Source organism: Pleurodeles waltl, chromosome 1_2 (assembly GCF_031143425.1).
Source record: "Pleurodeles waltl isolate 20211129_DDA chromosome 1_2, aPleWal1.hap1.20221129, whole genome shotgun sequence".
NCBI lineage: Eukaryota > Metazoa > Chordata > Amphibia > Caudata > Salamandridae > Pleurodeles > Pleurodeles waltl.
The window spans coordinates 982,477,951-982,493,707 of record NC_090437.1 but is presented as its reverse complement, the minus strand read 5'-3'; the positions used below and the strand labels follow the sequence as shown (position 1 = coordinate 982,493,707).

At 47.2% G+C, this 15,757-nt stretch overlaps 1 protein-coding gene across 12 annotated transcripts in view; it reads right to left on the bottom strand.

Annotated features, from left to right (window-relative positions):
* FRYL (FRY like transcription coactivator) overlaps positions 1-15,757 on the bottom strand; it is a 1,894,812-nt gene that overhangs the window by 353,607 nt on the left and 1,525,448 nt on the right. The window lies entirely within an intron of this gene.

The following is a 15,757-nucleotide window of genomic DNA, read 5'->3' as shown; positions in this document are numbered from 1 at the left end:
GAAGTATGTGCCAGAGGCGGATACAGCTGCAAGAATAGGGAAACCTTTGTTCAGGCATTTCAAACATACATAAAGCTTTAACAATGCACTTTTGTAGGGGCTTTCGCAGTGAGCTACTGTAGGAAGTTGGCTCTGTATATACTATCTCAAAGTAAAGGATAGTGTGCACAGAGTCCAAGGGTTCCCCTTAGAGGTAAGATAGTGGCAAAATTAGATAATTCTAATGCTCTATTTTGTGGTAGTGTGGTCGAGAAGTAGGCGTATCAGAGAGCAGTGTTAAGCATTTGTTGTACACACACAGGCAATAAATGAGGAACAGACACGCTCAAAGACTAAACTCCAGGCCAATAGTTTTTTATATAGAAAAATATTGTTTCATAATTTATTTTTAGAACCACAGGTTCAAGATTTGAAGTAAATACATAAAATGCAAGGTATGCCACACAGGTAAGTTAGGAACTTTGACAGAGCTATATTAAAAGTAGACAGTGCAAAAATCAACAGTTCCTGGGGGAGGTAAGTATTGGTTAGATTGTGAGGTAAGTAAGACACTTACAAGTCTCAGTTTCTCAGTTCCTGGGCAACCCCAAAGTTACCACACCAGCATCTCAGGGCCGGTCGGGTGCAGAGGTCAAAGAGGTGCCCAAAACACATAGGCGCCTATGAGAACAGGGGTGCTCCGGTTCCGATCTGCCAGCAGGTAAGTACCCACGTGCAGACCACAGGGGTTTTGTAGAGCACCCAGTGGGGTGGGGGGGGACACAAGTAGGCACACAAAACACACCCTCAGCAGCACAGGGGTGGCCGGGTGCAGTGTGCAAAGCAGGCGTCGGGTTTGTGATAGAAATCAATGGAGGGACCCAGGGGTTACTCTAGCGGTGCAGGCAGGCATGGGGGGGTTCTTGGGACAGCCACCACCTGGGCTAGGCAGAGGGTCGCCTAGGGGTCACTCCTGCACTGAGGTTTGGTTCCTTCTGGTCCTGGGGGCTGCGGGTGCAGTGCGTGGTCCAGGCGCCGGGTCCCTTGTTACAGGCAGTCGTGGCCAGGGGGAGCCTCTGGATTCTCTCTGCATGCGTCGCTGTGGGAGTCTACGGGGGTCGTCTCGAGCTACACATGGGTTCGCAGTCGCCGGGGAGTCCTCCCTGTGGTGTTTGTTCACTGGATTTCGAGCCGGGGGTGTCGGGTGCAGGGGGTGAAGTCTCAGCTTCTGGTGGGAAGAGTGAAGTCTTTAAAGTGATAGAAAAGTTGCAAGTATGTGCAGATTGTTGAGCAGAGCTGCTACCGGGAGGTCCTGGGGGTCAGGGCAGTCCTTTGAGGCTTCAGAGGTCGCTGGTCCCTGTTGGATGCGTCGCTGGTTGCAGGTTTCCGAGTCAGGAGACAGGGCAGTAGGGCTGGGGCCAAAGCAGTTGTCATCGTCCGTCGTCTCTGAAGGCTTGTAGGTCAGCAGTCCTTCTTTGTTCAGGTTGCAGGAATCTGATTTCTGGGTTCTGGGGTGCCCCTAAATACTAAATTTAGGGGTGTATTTGGGTCTGGGGGGGTGGGGGGGAGGCAGTAGCCAATGGCTACTGTCCTGGAGGGTGGCTACACCCTCTTTGTGCCTCCTTCCTGAGGGAGGGACATCCCTATTCCTATTGGGGGAATACTCCAAAATGAAGATGGAGGATTTCTAAAGGCAGGGGTCACCTCAGCTCAGGCCACCTTAGGGGCTGTCCTGACTAGTGGGTGACTCCTCCTTGTTTTTCTCATTATCTCCCCTGGACTTGCCGCCAAAAGTGGGGGCTGTGTCCAGGGGGCGGGCATCTCCACTAGCTGGAGTGCCCTGGGGCATTGTAACACGAAGCCTGAGCCTTTGAGGCTCACTGCTAGGTGTTACAGTTCCTGCAGGGGGAGGTGGAAAGCACCTCCACCAAGAGCAGGCTTTGCTTCTGGCCTCAGAGGGCACAAAGGCCCTCACCCATGGGGTCAGAAACTCATCTCTCAGCAGCAGGCTGGCACAGACCAGTCAGTCTTGCACTGAAGGATTGGGTAAAATACAGGGGGCATCTCTAAGATGCCCTCTGTGTGCATTTCTTTAATAAATCCAACACTGGCATACGTGTGGGTTTATTATTGTGAGAGGTTTGATATCAAACTTCCCAGTATTCAGTGTAGCCATTATGGAGCTGTGGAGTTCGTTTTGACAAACTCTCAGACCATATACTTAATATGGCCACACTGTACTTACAATGTCTAAGAATAGACTTAGACACTGTAGGGGCATATTGCTCATGCAGCTATGCCCTCACCTGTGGTATAGTGCACCCTGCCTTAGGGCTGTAAGGCCTGCTAGAGGGGAGACTTACCTATGCCACAGGCAGCATTTTGTGTGCATGGCATCCTCAGGGGGATGCCCTGTTGACTTTGCCTTTTTCTCCCCACCAACACACACAATCTACAAGGGCAGTGTGCATGTGTTAGGTGGGGGGTCCCTTAGGGTGGCACAACATGTGCTGCAGCCCTTAGGGACCTTCCTTGGTCACCGGGCCCTTGGTACCACTGGTACCTTTTACAAGGGACTTATCTGTGTGCCAGGGATGCGCCAATTGTCGAACAATGGTACATTTTTAAGTGAAAAACACTGGTGCTGGGACCTGGTTAGCAGGGTCCCAGCACACTTCTCAGTCAAGTCAGCATCAATATCAGGCAAAAAGTGAAGGGCAACAGGGAGCCATTTTCCTACAGCTACTGCACATTGACCAAAGGCTCTGACTATGAATTGGAGTTCCACTCAAACACTAGAAAAAAGCTTTGGCAAAGCCAATAGTTTTGGTGTTGACTGACACCTTTATGTTTTTGCTAATTCGTAGTTGGTTTTCCATGGTATTTGCTTGAATAATGTACTGAGGGGAATCCGCCAGCACCCCCTCCATCAGTAGTAAAAAAAAAAAATGTATATAGATATATATATGTTGGCTAAAAGCAAGAATATTTGTTGATCTTAAAAAGTACACATTCCCACTTAAGGGATATACTTTGTGCATGGATTAGCCAATGACTAAAGAGGGCTGAACCACGGCCCCACGCTGTGTGCTGTAGAGAGCAGACTAAATATATGAATGACAACAACCAACGGATGAAAAGGGCTGACTGAAAGCCAATGTAAGTGTAGTATGTATACAGTTTAAGTAAAATCAAATGTTCGAAGCTAACATCAGACCTAAAAACAGCACAGACATGAGAACCCTGCTGCAATGCTGACTGAATATACAGCAGACTGCTGCCTATTCTCTTTGAGCTATGACTGGATGACTTGCTGAAGCACTGTTGCAATGTCTTACAGATGATCTACCATGGCTGCATGAAAGCTTCTAGGTCACTCAGTTACCACAAATGGTGATGCAAATACCCTGTCTACACCTCATAGGAGCTAGAGAAGGGCTGCCCAGCAAAAACTTACTGGTGCAGGTGAGCAAAGTGATCACTCCGCTTTGTGATCACTCATCAATGTTCTACTTTCCTTGATTGACGTTTGCCTTATCTAACACAATCTCGCCTTTATCTGTGCAAACTATCCGCCATTAAGTGTGAGCAGAGCACAGACCCACCATTAACCTCAGAGGCCCAAGTAGCAAAGGTTTTAATGATCCAATTTCTTGACTGGCTGTGCAGAGATCCTGAATCATCCTTGCTTGTGCTGTTAGCCGTGATTGGCTTTCTTTTCCAATTTTCCAATAAGATTCAGTCCTATCTTACGTCCCATACTATCAAGATCTTCGTTAGGGAACCATACACTGGACGTTGCTAGCATCTTGGATAGCCAGATATTCAACTTTGAAGAAAGTGTGAGAACCCAAAACAGACAAAAAAAAGATTACTAGGTTAAAGAAAAAAATCCTCTAAAACCTTAACACTAAGAACTTGGATTATGTTTAATCAATTCTTTATTTATCACAGAAAGAAAACAAGGAATCATAACTCAGTCTACAAATCCGACAGAGGGACTGCAAAACAGTGTCACCAGACAGAAACTCCTAACTGAGTTTAAATTCGTCCAAGATCACACCTAAGAGCAGAAAAATAGGAAAGAACCAATATGCTTCAAAATATTGTAGCAAGTGGAGAGACAGAATCATAAAAATTAAGAAAAAAATACAATTTGACGTACCTCAGATATTAACATGGTAATGTGGAATTCATTATATTGTCCTTTCTAAGTAATTTAGCGAGTGATCACAATCAGCTAACAATGTCAATAGTACAACCAGAGTTGAAAATTCTGGTAGTACGACTGGTAGTCTGATCCAGTCACATTTAAGAATATTGGCCCTTGTTACCTTGGAAAGAAGACTAGGTTCTTTATGAACTGGAATACTGGAAAGCTCACAGCATAGGGAATGGGAAGCAAACAGTATATTTTGGTTTGAAGTTGGCTACTCAGTGTTATTACACTGCAATTACTGTTGATACTTTGTGTGTTTATATAACTGCATGATTCCCCAACATCTAACTTAATGTTTCACCAATATAAAGAGACTACATATATATTACATAGTAACTGTGTTGCAGTGATTCAGCTATGCTTTCTAATAGAAATACATTTCTGCATTGTTAATTTGTTCATACCATTTGAAAATCTACACAGAATTTTGCAATGCCATACCAGAATTGCATAAGGTTTGGCATGCAAGGTTTCATACAGACCTGTGCAGGGGAAAAAGGTTAAATGGGAAGACGTGCCAAAATGATGCATTCCCCCACAACTCGGCCATGCAGTTTTCAGATCAATAATTTAATTGCAATGTTACACTGATAAAGAAGTGACTTACTTTCAGTAACGCCTTATCTGGTAAAGACTATATCTAGCCAAAGATTACTTATCCTAGAATAATTCCGAAGTCTCAGACTGGATCCAGAACTTGCCTGTGAGCTGTACCCCTGTGTGCCGGTGGGTGAAGTCGTTCAGCACCCGCAGCATCATTGGTGTCATATGCGCCATAAGTGACATGCGCAGTCCCTATATAGGAGCCACCCCAACCTCCTGATGTCAATTTCTTTTCACAACTTCCCACCATTCCACCACAGGTGCGCTGAGCGACGAAGAACACTGAGCACTGGTGTGAAAAACTAGGGCCCTGAGAGAACAATCCTGTCCCTAAAAATCAGTTTGCAGAGCAAAGAGGATGGGTGGGTCGATAAGGAATCTGCAGCTACGCAGTCTCTCTACCAGATACAGCGTTACCAGAGGTAGGTTACTTGTTCATCTGATAGAGACTTCTAGCCACGTTTTCCAAACCTCAGAATCGATACCTAAGCAATACTTTCACATAGGTGGCTCTGCGAAACAGATTCACACTAAGAAGCCCTGAAGCACCGAATGGGCAAAATACCCATCCTGATGGACCCGACTGTCCAGGCAGTAGAGCTTGGTGAAGATGTGCAGAAGGAACCACGTTGCTGCCTGCCAGATATCCAGGACCGGAACTCTGCAAGCCCCCTGCAGTGTTTGCAGCCTTGGCTCTGGTGGAATGACCACGCAAACCCTCAGAATTTGCTTCTTGGCCAATGCGGAGCTCATCTTCATGCAGACTATCCACTGGGAAATAGTCCGTTTCAGTACATCCTTTACCTTTTTCACTCCACCATAACCCACACAGAACTGGTTGTTCACCTGAAAATCTTTTGTGCGATCAAGGTGGAACGACAATGCTTTTTTGGGGTCCATACAATGAAGTTGTTCCTCTTCCTTCAAGTGATGGGGTTGAGTGTAAAAAGTAGGGAGGGTGCTGGACTGGCTTACATGGTATGGAGGCTTCGATGACCAAGCCTGAAGGTCAGTGACCCTCAGGGTAGACATTGCCACCAAGAAGGACATGTTGATAGTAAGGAGCCTGAGATGAGAGTTGCGCAAAGGCTCTTAGGGACTCATCAGAAAAGTGAGGACTAGATTAAAGTCTCACTGAGGCATGATGAAGGGTGAAGGTAGATAATGAAAATGTCACTTACCCAGTGTACATCTGTTCGTGGCATCAGTCGCTGAGATTCACATGGTATGCATGAGCTCGCCATCTGGTGTTGGGTCGGAGTGTTACAAGTTGTTTTTCTTCGAAGAAGTGTTTTCGAGTCACGGGACCGAGTGACTCCACCTTCTGTGCTCATTGCGCATGGGCGTCGACTCCATCTTCGATTGTTTTCCCCGCAGAGGGTGAGGTAGGAGTTGTACTATAGTAATAGTGCCCGCGCAATGAAAAATGTAAGTATGTACCTATTAAAGGATTAAGTAATATATATACAAATGTACAAAATTGAAGGTAACTTCTGAACTGCTACAGGCTTCCGGGGAGGTGGGTGGGTCCATGTGAATCTCAGCGACTGATGCCACGAACAGATGTACACTGGGTAAGTGACATTTTCAGTTCGATGGCATCTGTCGCTGTAGATACACATGGTATGCATAGACTAGTAAGCAGTTAGTTCCCCATAAGCGGTGGTTTAGCCTGTAGGAGTAGAAGTTGTCTGAAATAGAGTTCTTAATACAGCTTGACCTACTGTAGCTTGTTGTGCGGATAGCACATCTATACAGTAGTGTTTGGTGAATGTGTGAGGCGTAGACCAAGTGGCTGCCTTACATATTTCTTGCATTGGGATGTTTCCTAAAAAGGCCATTGAAGCACCTTTTTTCCTTGTTGAATGTGCCCTGGGAGTAATGGGCAGTTGTCTTTTTGCTTTAAGGTAGCAGATTTGGATGCATTTAACTATCCATCTGGCTATACCTTGTTTTGATATTGGGTTACCTGCATGAGGTTTTTGGAATGCAATAAATAGCTGTTTAGTTTTTCTGATGTTCTTCGTTCTGTCAATGTAGTACATTAATGCTCTTTTGACATCTAATGTATGTAGTGCTCTTTCAGCCACAGAATCTGGCTGTGGGAAGAATACTGGTAATTCTACCGTTTGATTTAGATGGAATGGAGAAATAACTTTTGGTAAAAATTTTGGATTAGGTCGTAGGACGACCTTATTTTTATGTATTTGTATAAAAGGCTCTTGTGTTGTGAACGCTTGAATTTCACTTACTCTTCTTAGAGATGTAATGGCGATGAGAAAGGCAACTTTCCAGGTGAGGAATTGTATTCCGCAAGAGTGCATGGGTTCGAAGGGTGGGCCCATGAGTCTTGTTAGAACCACGTTTAGGTTCCATGAAGGAACAGGTGGTGTTCTTGGTGGTATAATTCTTTTAAGCCCTTCTATGAATGCTTTGATAACTGGTATCCTATACAAGGAAGTTGAATATGTAGTTTGCAGGTATGCAGATATTGCTGCAAGGTGTATTTTAATAGAAGAGAAGGCTAGCTTTGCTTTTTGTAAATGGAGCAAGTAATCTACTATATGTTTTGGAGTTGCCTCTAGTGGTTGTATCTGATTATGATGGCAGTAACAAACAAATCTTTTCCACTTACTTGCGTAGCAGTGTCTAGTGGATGGCCTTCTGGCCTGCTTTATGACTTCCATACACTTTTGGCTAAGTTGTAAGTGTCCGAATTCTAGGATTTCAGGAGCCAGATTGCTAGATTCAGCGATGCTGGGTCCGGGTGTCTGATCTGTTGGTTGTGTTGCGTTAACAGATCTGGTTTGTTGGGCAGTTTGATGTGTGGTACTACAGACAGATCTAGCAGTGTTGTGTACCAGGGTTGTCTTGCCCACGTTGGTGCTATTAAAATGAGTTTGAGTTTGTTTTGACTCAATTTGTTTACTAGGTAAGGAAGGAGAGGGAGAGGAGGAAAAGCGTAAGCAAATATTCCTGACCAGTTCATCCATAGGGCATTGCCTTGGGATTGCTTGTGTGGGTATCTGGACGCGAAGTTTTGGCATTTTGCGTTCTCTTTTGTTGCAAATAAGTCTATTTGTGGTGTTCCCCAGAGTGTGAAGTAGGTGTTCAGAATTTGTGGGTGGATTTCCCATTCGTGGACTTGCTGGTGATCTCGAGAGAGATTGTCTGCCAGCTGATTCTGGATCCCCGGAATAAACTGTGCTATTAGACCAATTTGATGGTGGATTGCCCACTTCCATATTTTTTGAGCTAACAAGCTTAACTGCGTTGAATGTGTTCCTCCTTGTTTGTTTAGATAATACATCGTTGTCATGTTGTCTGTTTTGACAAGGATGTATTTGTGGGTTATGATTGGTTGGAAAGCTTTTAGTGCTTGAAAAACTGCTAATAATTCTAGATGATTTATATGCAGTTTTGTTTGATGTATGTTCCATTGTCCTCTTATGTTGTGTTGATTGAGATGTGCTCCCCACCCTGTCATGGAAGCATCTGTTGTTATTACGTACTGTGGCACTGGGTCTTGGAAAGGCCGCCCTATGTTTAAATTTATACTGTTCCACCATAGAAGCGATAGGTAAGTTTGGCGGTCTAGCAACACCAGATCTAGAAGGTGACCCTGTGCTTGAGACCACTGTGAGGCTAGGCACTGTTGTAAGGGCCTCATGTGCAGTCTTGCGTTTGGGACAATGGCTATGCATGAGGACATCATGCCTAGGAGCTGTAGTATTGTTCTTGCTTGTATTGTTTGGTTTGGAGACATGTGTTGAATGACCCTGTTGAAATTGTGGATCCTTTGTGGAGTTGGCGTTGCTACTCCTTTTGTCGTGTCTATTATGGCTCCTAGATATTGCTGTACTTTGCTTGGCAGAATGTTTGATTTTGCAAAGTTGACGGTGAACCCTAAATTGTAGAGGGTTTGTATGACTTGATTTGTGTGGTTTGAGCATTGTGTGAGCGAACTGGTTTTGATTAGCCAGTCGTCTAGATACGGGAACACATGTATTTGCTGCCTTCTGATGTGTGCAGCGACTACTGCTAGGCACTTTGTGAATACTCTTGGAGCGGTTGTTAAACCAAAAGGCAATACTTTGAATTGGTAATGTATTCCTTTGAATACAAACCTTAGATATTTCCTGTGTGATTGATGGATTGGTATATGGAAATATGCGTCCTTGAGGTCTAGGGTTGTCATGTAGTCGTGTTTTCTGAGCAATGGTAACACTTCTTGTAGTGTGACCATGTGAAAGTGGTCTGATTTGATGAATGTGTTTACTACCCTGAGGTCTAGAATTGGTCTCAGTGTTTCGTCCTTTTTTGGTATCAAGAAGTACAGTGAATAAACTCCTGTGTTTATTTGTGTGCTTGGTACTAATTCTATTGCATTTTTTTGCAGTAGTGCTTGAACTTCTATCTCTAGAAGTTGTGAATGGTATTTTGATAAATTTTGTGATTTTGGTGGTATGTCTGGAGGGAATTGCATGAATTCTATGCAATAACCATGTTGGATAATTGCTAGGACCCATGTATCTGTAGTTATTTTGTCCCATGCTTCGTAATATTGATGTATCCTCCCCCCCACTGGTGTTGTGTGGGAGGGGTGAGTGACGTGTGAGTCACTGCTTGTTGGTAGTGGTTTTGGGGCTTTGAAATCTTCCTCTATTCCTAGGAAATTGCCCCCCTCTATACTGGCCCCGAAAACCTCCTCTGTACTGTCCCTGGTAGGTGGGCGGTGCGGACTGTGAGGTGCTAGCTTGTGTGGCCTGACCCCGAAACCCTCCTCTAAAAGGTGTTTTGCGGAAGGTGTTATAAGATCCTCTGCTCTGCGGGGAGTAGAGTGCGCCCATGGCCTTGGCAGTGTCAGTGTCCTTCTTGAGCTTTTCTATAGCTGTGTCGACCTCCGGACCGAACAGAAGTTTCTCGTTTACTGGCATGTTAAGCACTGCCTGCTGAATTTCTGGCTTGAATCCAGACGTTCTGAGCCATGCGTGCCTACGGATGGTAACCGACGTATTAATGGTTCTTGCGGCCGTGTCTGCTGCATCCATGGAGGAGCGTATTTGATTGTTGGAAATGTTTTGACCCTCCTCAACAACCTGTTTTGCTCTTTTTTGCAGATCTTTTGGGAGATGTTCAATGAGATGCTGCATCTCATCCCAGTGGGCTCTGTCGTATCGCGCTAGCAGCGCTTGTGAATTTGCGATGCGCCACTGGTTTGCTGCTTGGACAGCAACCCTCTTCCCGGCTGCATCGAACTTCCTACTTTCTTTATCTGGGGGAGGTGCATCCCCAGAAGTGTGCGAGTTTGCCCGTTTTCTGGCAGCCCCTACCACCACAGAGTCTGGTGGCAGCTGAGAGGTGATGAAGACAGGGTCCGTAGGAGGCGCCTTATACTTTTTGTCCACCCTAGGCGTCACTGCCCTACTTTTAACTGGCTCCTTAAAAATGTCCTTTGCATGGCGTAGCATGCCTGGGAGCATCGGCAGGCTTTGGTAGGAGCTGTGGGTTGAGGAGAGGGTGTTAAATAAAAAATCATCCTCGACTTGTTCCGAGTGTAGTTCCACATTATGGAATAGAGCTGCTCTAGCCACCACTTGTGAGTAGGCTGTGCTGTCTTCCGGTGGTGATGGCCTAGTTGGGTATGTGTCTGGGCTGTTATCAGACACTGGTGCGTCGTACAAGTCCCACGCATCCTGATCTTGGTCGTCGTGGCTCATGGCGGTGTGAGCTGGCGAATGTGACGGGGTGTAAGTTGGCGAAGCCGGAGTTACAGGTGGAGGCGAGGGAGGAGGTGTTACCTTTTGTGTTGTTTGTTGCTGAGGAGTAAACTGAAGCGTTCTCTTTCGTTTGACAGGTGGAAGGGTACTGATCTTCCCAGTCCCCTGCTGAATAAAGATACGCTTTTGCGTGTGATCCACGTCAGTGGATTGCAGTTCTTGTTCAAATCTATGTTTCTTCATTTGAGAAGACATAGAATGCTCTTCGGTATAGGAGCCAGAAACAGGGTCTGATGTCGCTTTTTTCGGCTCCGAAAGCCCTGTCGATTGTTTTTTCGGCTCCGAGGTAACCTTCCTCTTTTTCTGTGCCGAAAATTCTTGGCCTCTATGGTCTTCGGCGCCACTGTCTCGGCGTCGATCGGTGTCGACACCGAACTCTCGGTGTCGATGCTTCTGTTTAGCACTCTCTCGGTCCCGAGGAGGCTGCGTGCCGGTGTCTCGACCGAAGTCGGACGATCTCGACACTGAATGGGCCTTTTTCGGTGCCGATTGTTGGTCACCGAGAATTTGGGTGGAGCCATGGCCGGTTGGCAGTGGCGTCCCCTGGGCCTTCTTTCCTTTTTTAGGGTTTGATCTCGACGTCTTACTCACAGTTCTTGTAGAGTGTAGCTCGTCGGAGTCTGAATCCTGGATGGAAAAGGATTCCTCCTGTTCTTCTTCTGTCTCGAACTGTCGACGCTCTTTTGGCGTGGACGCCATCTGCAGTCTTCTCGCTCGACGGTCGCGCAGAGTTTTTCGGGACCGGAACGCCCGACAGGCCTCGCAGGATTCTTCACTGTGCTCGGGTGACAGGCACAGATTACAGACCGAGTGCAGGTCCGTATAAGGATATTTGTTGTGGCATTCGGGGCAGAATCGAAACGGGGTCCGATCCATCGGCGTTGTCCTCCACGCGGTCGGGCCGACTAGGCCCCGACGGGGTGCCGAAATCTACCCCGAAGGGCACCGAAGCGCTTCGATGTTCAACGCGTCGTCGTATGTGTCTATCTGTAACCGGATCGCAACGATACCGTCGAAAATCTTCCGTCTTCAGCTATCTTTCCGTTCCGAAACTCGGAGCGACATGAACACGTCCGAACCCGATGGCGGAAAGAAAACAATCGAAGATGGAGTCGACGCCCATGCGCAATGAGCACAGAAGGTGGAGTCACTCGGTCCCGTGACTCGAAAACACTTCTTCGAAGAAAAACAACTTGTAACACTCCGACCCAACACCAGATGGCGAGCTCATGCATACCATGTGTATCTACAGCGACAGATGCCATCGAACATATTGTTACAAACTTTTCAAGAACTTAGTTACAGCATTGGATTTGAAGAGGGATGGCTGCTCTGGCAACTACAGAAAGGCTGAGATGGGCGAAAGATAATCCTTTAAATTGTCCAAAGCAGAGCCCTGTTGGGTAGGATAAAGACTAAAGAGAAGGACTTGGGAGAGAAGAGGAGCAAAAAGAGGGTCAACCTGTTGCTCTGCAGACCATGCAACAAACTTGCCCTAACAACAGGTGTATACTGTCTTGTTAGAGGGACGCCTGGCTGCAAGGATAGCATTGCAGACTTCAGGCAGGTCAAAAGCAGTCAAATTTGCTGCTCAATGCCCACGCATGAAGGTGGACTGTTAGCAGGTTTGGGTGGAGAACCCTTTCCTGCTGCTGCGACAAACGTTTTTCCCCAAAGGGGCAGCCTGATCGAAGGACCGATGACTATGCTCAACAGCTCTGGATACCTAACTCACCAAGCCCAGTCCATGGCCACTAGAATGACTTGGGCCCCGTTGTTCCTGGCGCTCGAGAGCTCTGGGCAGGAGAGGTATGGGGGGGAAGTGTACAGGAAGCCTGAGCTCTACTTGAGATAGAAAGTCTCTGAGCGAGAGCATCCTTGGAAACTCCATCACGCAGAACTGCTGACACTGTGTGTTCTCAGCAGTGGTGAACAGAACTAAGCAAGTTTCTCCAGAATGCTGAACGAGACCTTGCACCACCTCCAGATGGAGACGCCATTTGTGATCCACTAGGCATCGAAGGCTGAGTTTGTCCGTTCTGGCGTTCAGAGAGCCCACCATGTGTTGAACCACCAGGCAAATGCCCTGAAGTTCCAGGTATGTCCAGAGACTCTGGGCCTCTTGACACAGAGTCCACAGCCCACCCCGTTCTGCTTGTTGCAGTACCACATAGCAGTGACATGGTCTGTTAATACTTGGACTAGCCTACCCTTAATGGAGGGTCGAAAGGCTTTCAGTGCCAGTCAGGCAACGGGTTGATCCAACAGGTTGATGTGGGGTCTGGACTCAACCTGAAACCTCTCATCTCCTCTACTCTCAGATGGCTGCCCCATCCAAGGAGTGACACGTCTGTCACCACTTTCAGGTCTTGTTGAGGAAGGGAGAGGGGTCTGCCCCTGACCCAGCTGCAGTTATTCAGTCACCACTGCAGATCTACCGCAGTTCCCTCCAAGATCTGGACTTTGTTGGAGAGATTCCCCTTATACTGCGCCCACTGGAACTCCGGGTCCCACTGTAGAGCCCGCATATGCCGGCAGTCATGTGTCACAAACAGGATGCAGCAGGCCAGGAGCCCCACTAGCTTCAGAGTCAGTCTCAACGAATTCCAGGATAGAGGCTGAAACTTAGGTATCATACCCTGGATGTACTAGACTTGCCATTCGGGAGGATCGGCCCAAAACTGAACAGTGTTCAGGACAGCGCAGATTAATGGGATTTGTAGGAAAGTGCCCCTTTTGGCATGGTCACCCTACCTCCCACTTTTTGCACAATATCTGAAACTAACTTGACTGAGTGTGCTGGGAACTTGCTAACCAGGACCCAGCACCCGTGTTCTTTCCCTAAACTGTACCATTGCTTCCACAATGGCAAAACCCAGGCACACAGCTAAGTCTTGTGTAAAAGGTACCAGTGGTGCCAAGGGCCCTGTGGCCAGGGAGGGTCTCTAAGGGCTGCAGCATGTATTATGCCACCTGCACACTGCCATTGCAGCTTGTGTGTGCTGGTGGGGGAAAAAAAACGAAGTTGACATGGCACCCCTTCCAGGGTGCCATGCCCACATACCACTGCCTGTGGCATAGGTAAGTCACCCCTCTACCAGGCCTTACAGCCCTAAAGCAGGGTGCACTGTACCACAGGTGAGGCTATACCTGCATGAATAATATGCCCTCTTAGCCATTCTTAGACATTGTAAGTGGACTGTGGCCATATTAAGTGCATGGGCTGGGAGTTTGTCATCACTCCTATGTGCCAGGTGTTGGGTCACCCATAAGGCAGGGTGCATCCAGACACATGTGACGGCATATATGCATGAGCAGATATGTCCCTGCTACGTCTCTGTTGATTCTGAGACACAGAGAGTGCACGGGAAAGCTATTTTAAATTCCTGTGCTGGGCACTGGTAATTACAAGTTCACCAGCTGTATGATGGCTTTTGCTTGGTGTCAGTATGTTTTGACTGTAGTACACTGGGATACTGCTAACCAGGACACCAGTGTTTGTGCTCTCTCCTCTACATTTGGTTGCTGCTAAACATTTATACCCCACAATTGGCATACTGGTGCACCCATGTACGTCCCTAGTATATGGTACTGAGGTGCCCAGGGCATTGGTACACAAGGGAACTCCCATGGGCTGCAGCATGAATTGTGCCACCCATGGGAGCCCATGCAAACTGTGTCTGCAGGCCTACTATTGCAGCCTGTGTGAAATGGTGCATGCATCTTTCACTTAAGAGGATAGGGCACAGCCATGCTGGACGACTTGTATGACCCATCTGGATGTGATCGATCTCCACCCATGGAAAGGGTGTGCAGTGCTAAGGCGAAACTAAAGCAGCTTGATGATTGTTGCAGTAGGGAAGCGTGGACTGAGGAGACTGACAACTGTGCTGGCTCGTGCATTGTTTGCCAGACCCACATCTCCAGTCTCGAAAGGACTGCAGCGGCTGCTGGGTTGGTTGGGGTGACGGTCACTGTCTGCACACCATCCCCCTGGAGTAGCCACTGAATTTTCTAAACTGATGTGGGAAGTGCTTGGCAGAGGTGAAGAGAACCAGGGATCACACTTTTACTCTAGTGTCATTAAAATGCTCCAGGGCAGAATTGTTTTTTTCATCAGAAAGAACTGAGCCATCAAAGGGCATATGCATGAGAAAGGCTTGTACATTTCTATAAAATCCTGTGGAATGCATCCAGTTTGGGCAGTGCACAACACTGGTGACAACCACCCTTCCCAGGGGATCAGTTGTATCGAGGCCTGCAGGAATTCTGTGTTGGTCGCATCCTGACCATTATGAATTGTTTGAACCAGAGAGCCCCCAAGGTCTTCTGGGATTGTTGGCAAGATATCACAGTCCATGTCCCAGAGGGCATGTGTGCAGCATCCCAACAGAAAGAGCCAAGGTGAACATTAGTTTTCGAAACATCTCAGTCCTCTTGGACCTCCTGTCCTTGGGGAATTTATTGGGGTTCACTTTGCTGGTTGATGTATGAACTACCAGGCTCTCTGAGGTATAGTGTTTAGTGAGAAAATCAGGATCACCAGGTGCCACTCTGATACCTGGCTATCTGCCTATTCACTGATGGGCAAGTCCGTGGCTTTAGCCAAGTGCCCATCAAGGTATCCGTGATAGCCTCATAAAAGCGAAACAAGAGCTCAGACATGGCTGGCCCAGGCTACAAGATTTACTTAAGGACATTAGTGTTGGCCTCAACTGAAGACAGGTGCTTTTCAAAGACCTCAACTGTCGGTGGGACTACTACTGCAAATGATGCACTCTTTGCTGGTGGTGCAACCCTGTACCATGAGAAATATCAAGCTCACTGGCCCCCTGTACAATCATGGAAAAAATGTCATCATCATAATGTGGTGGGAGATCATCATCCCACTCCTCACCATCATCATCTCCATCTGAGGGCATACTTTGTTTTGAATCCGAGCAATATGATATGAAGCCTCTGATCCACACTGGTAGAAGCATCAGTTCAGAGTCAGCCTGTATGGCGACCAGTCGTGTTTTTGTAATTTTGTTGGGAGACATTGGTTGAGATCGGGCTGAAGTCGGTTCAGGGTCAGACAATGGAATCAGCCCCAGCTCCTCTTCTGGTGCTGGTGGTGTTGGTACCAGCATCAATGGGGAACAGCACAGGTCATGGATCAAGAGAAGGTGTATGT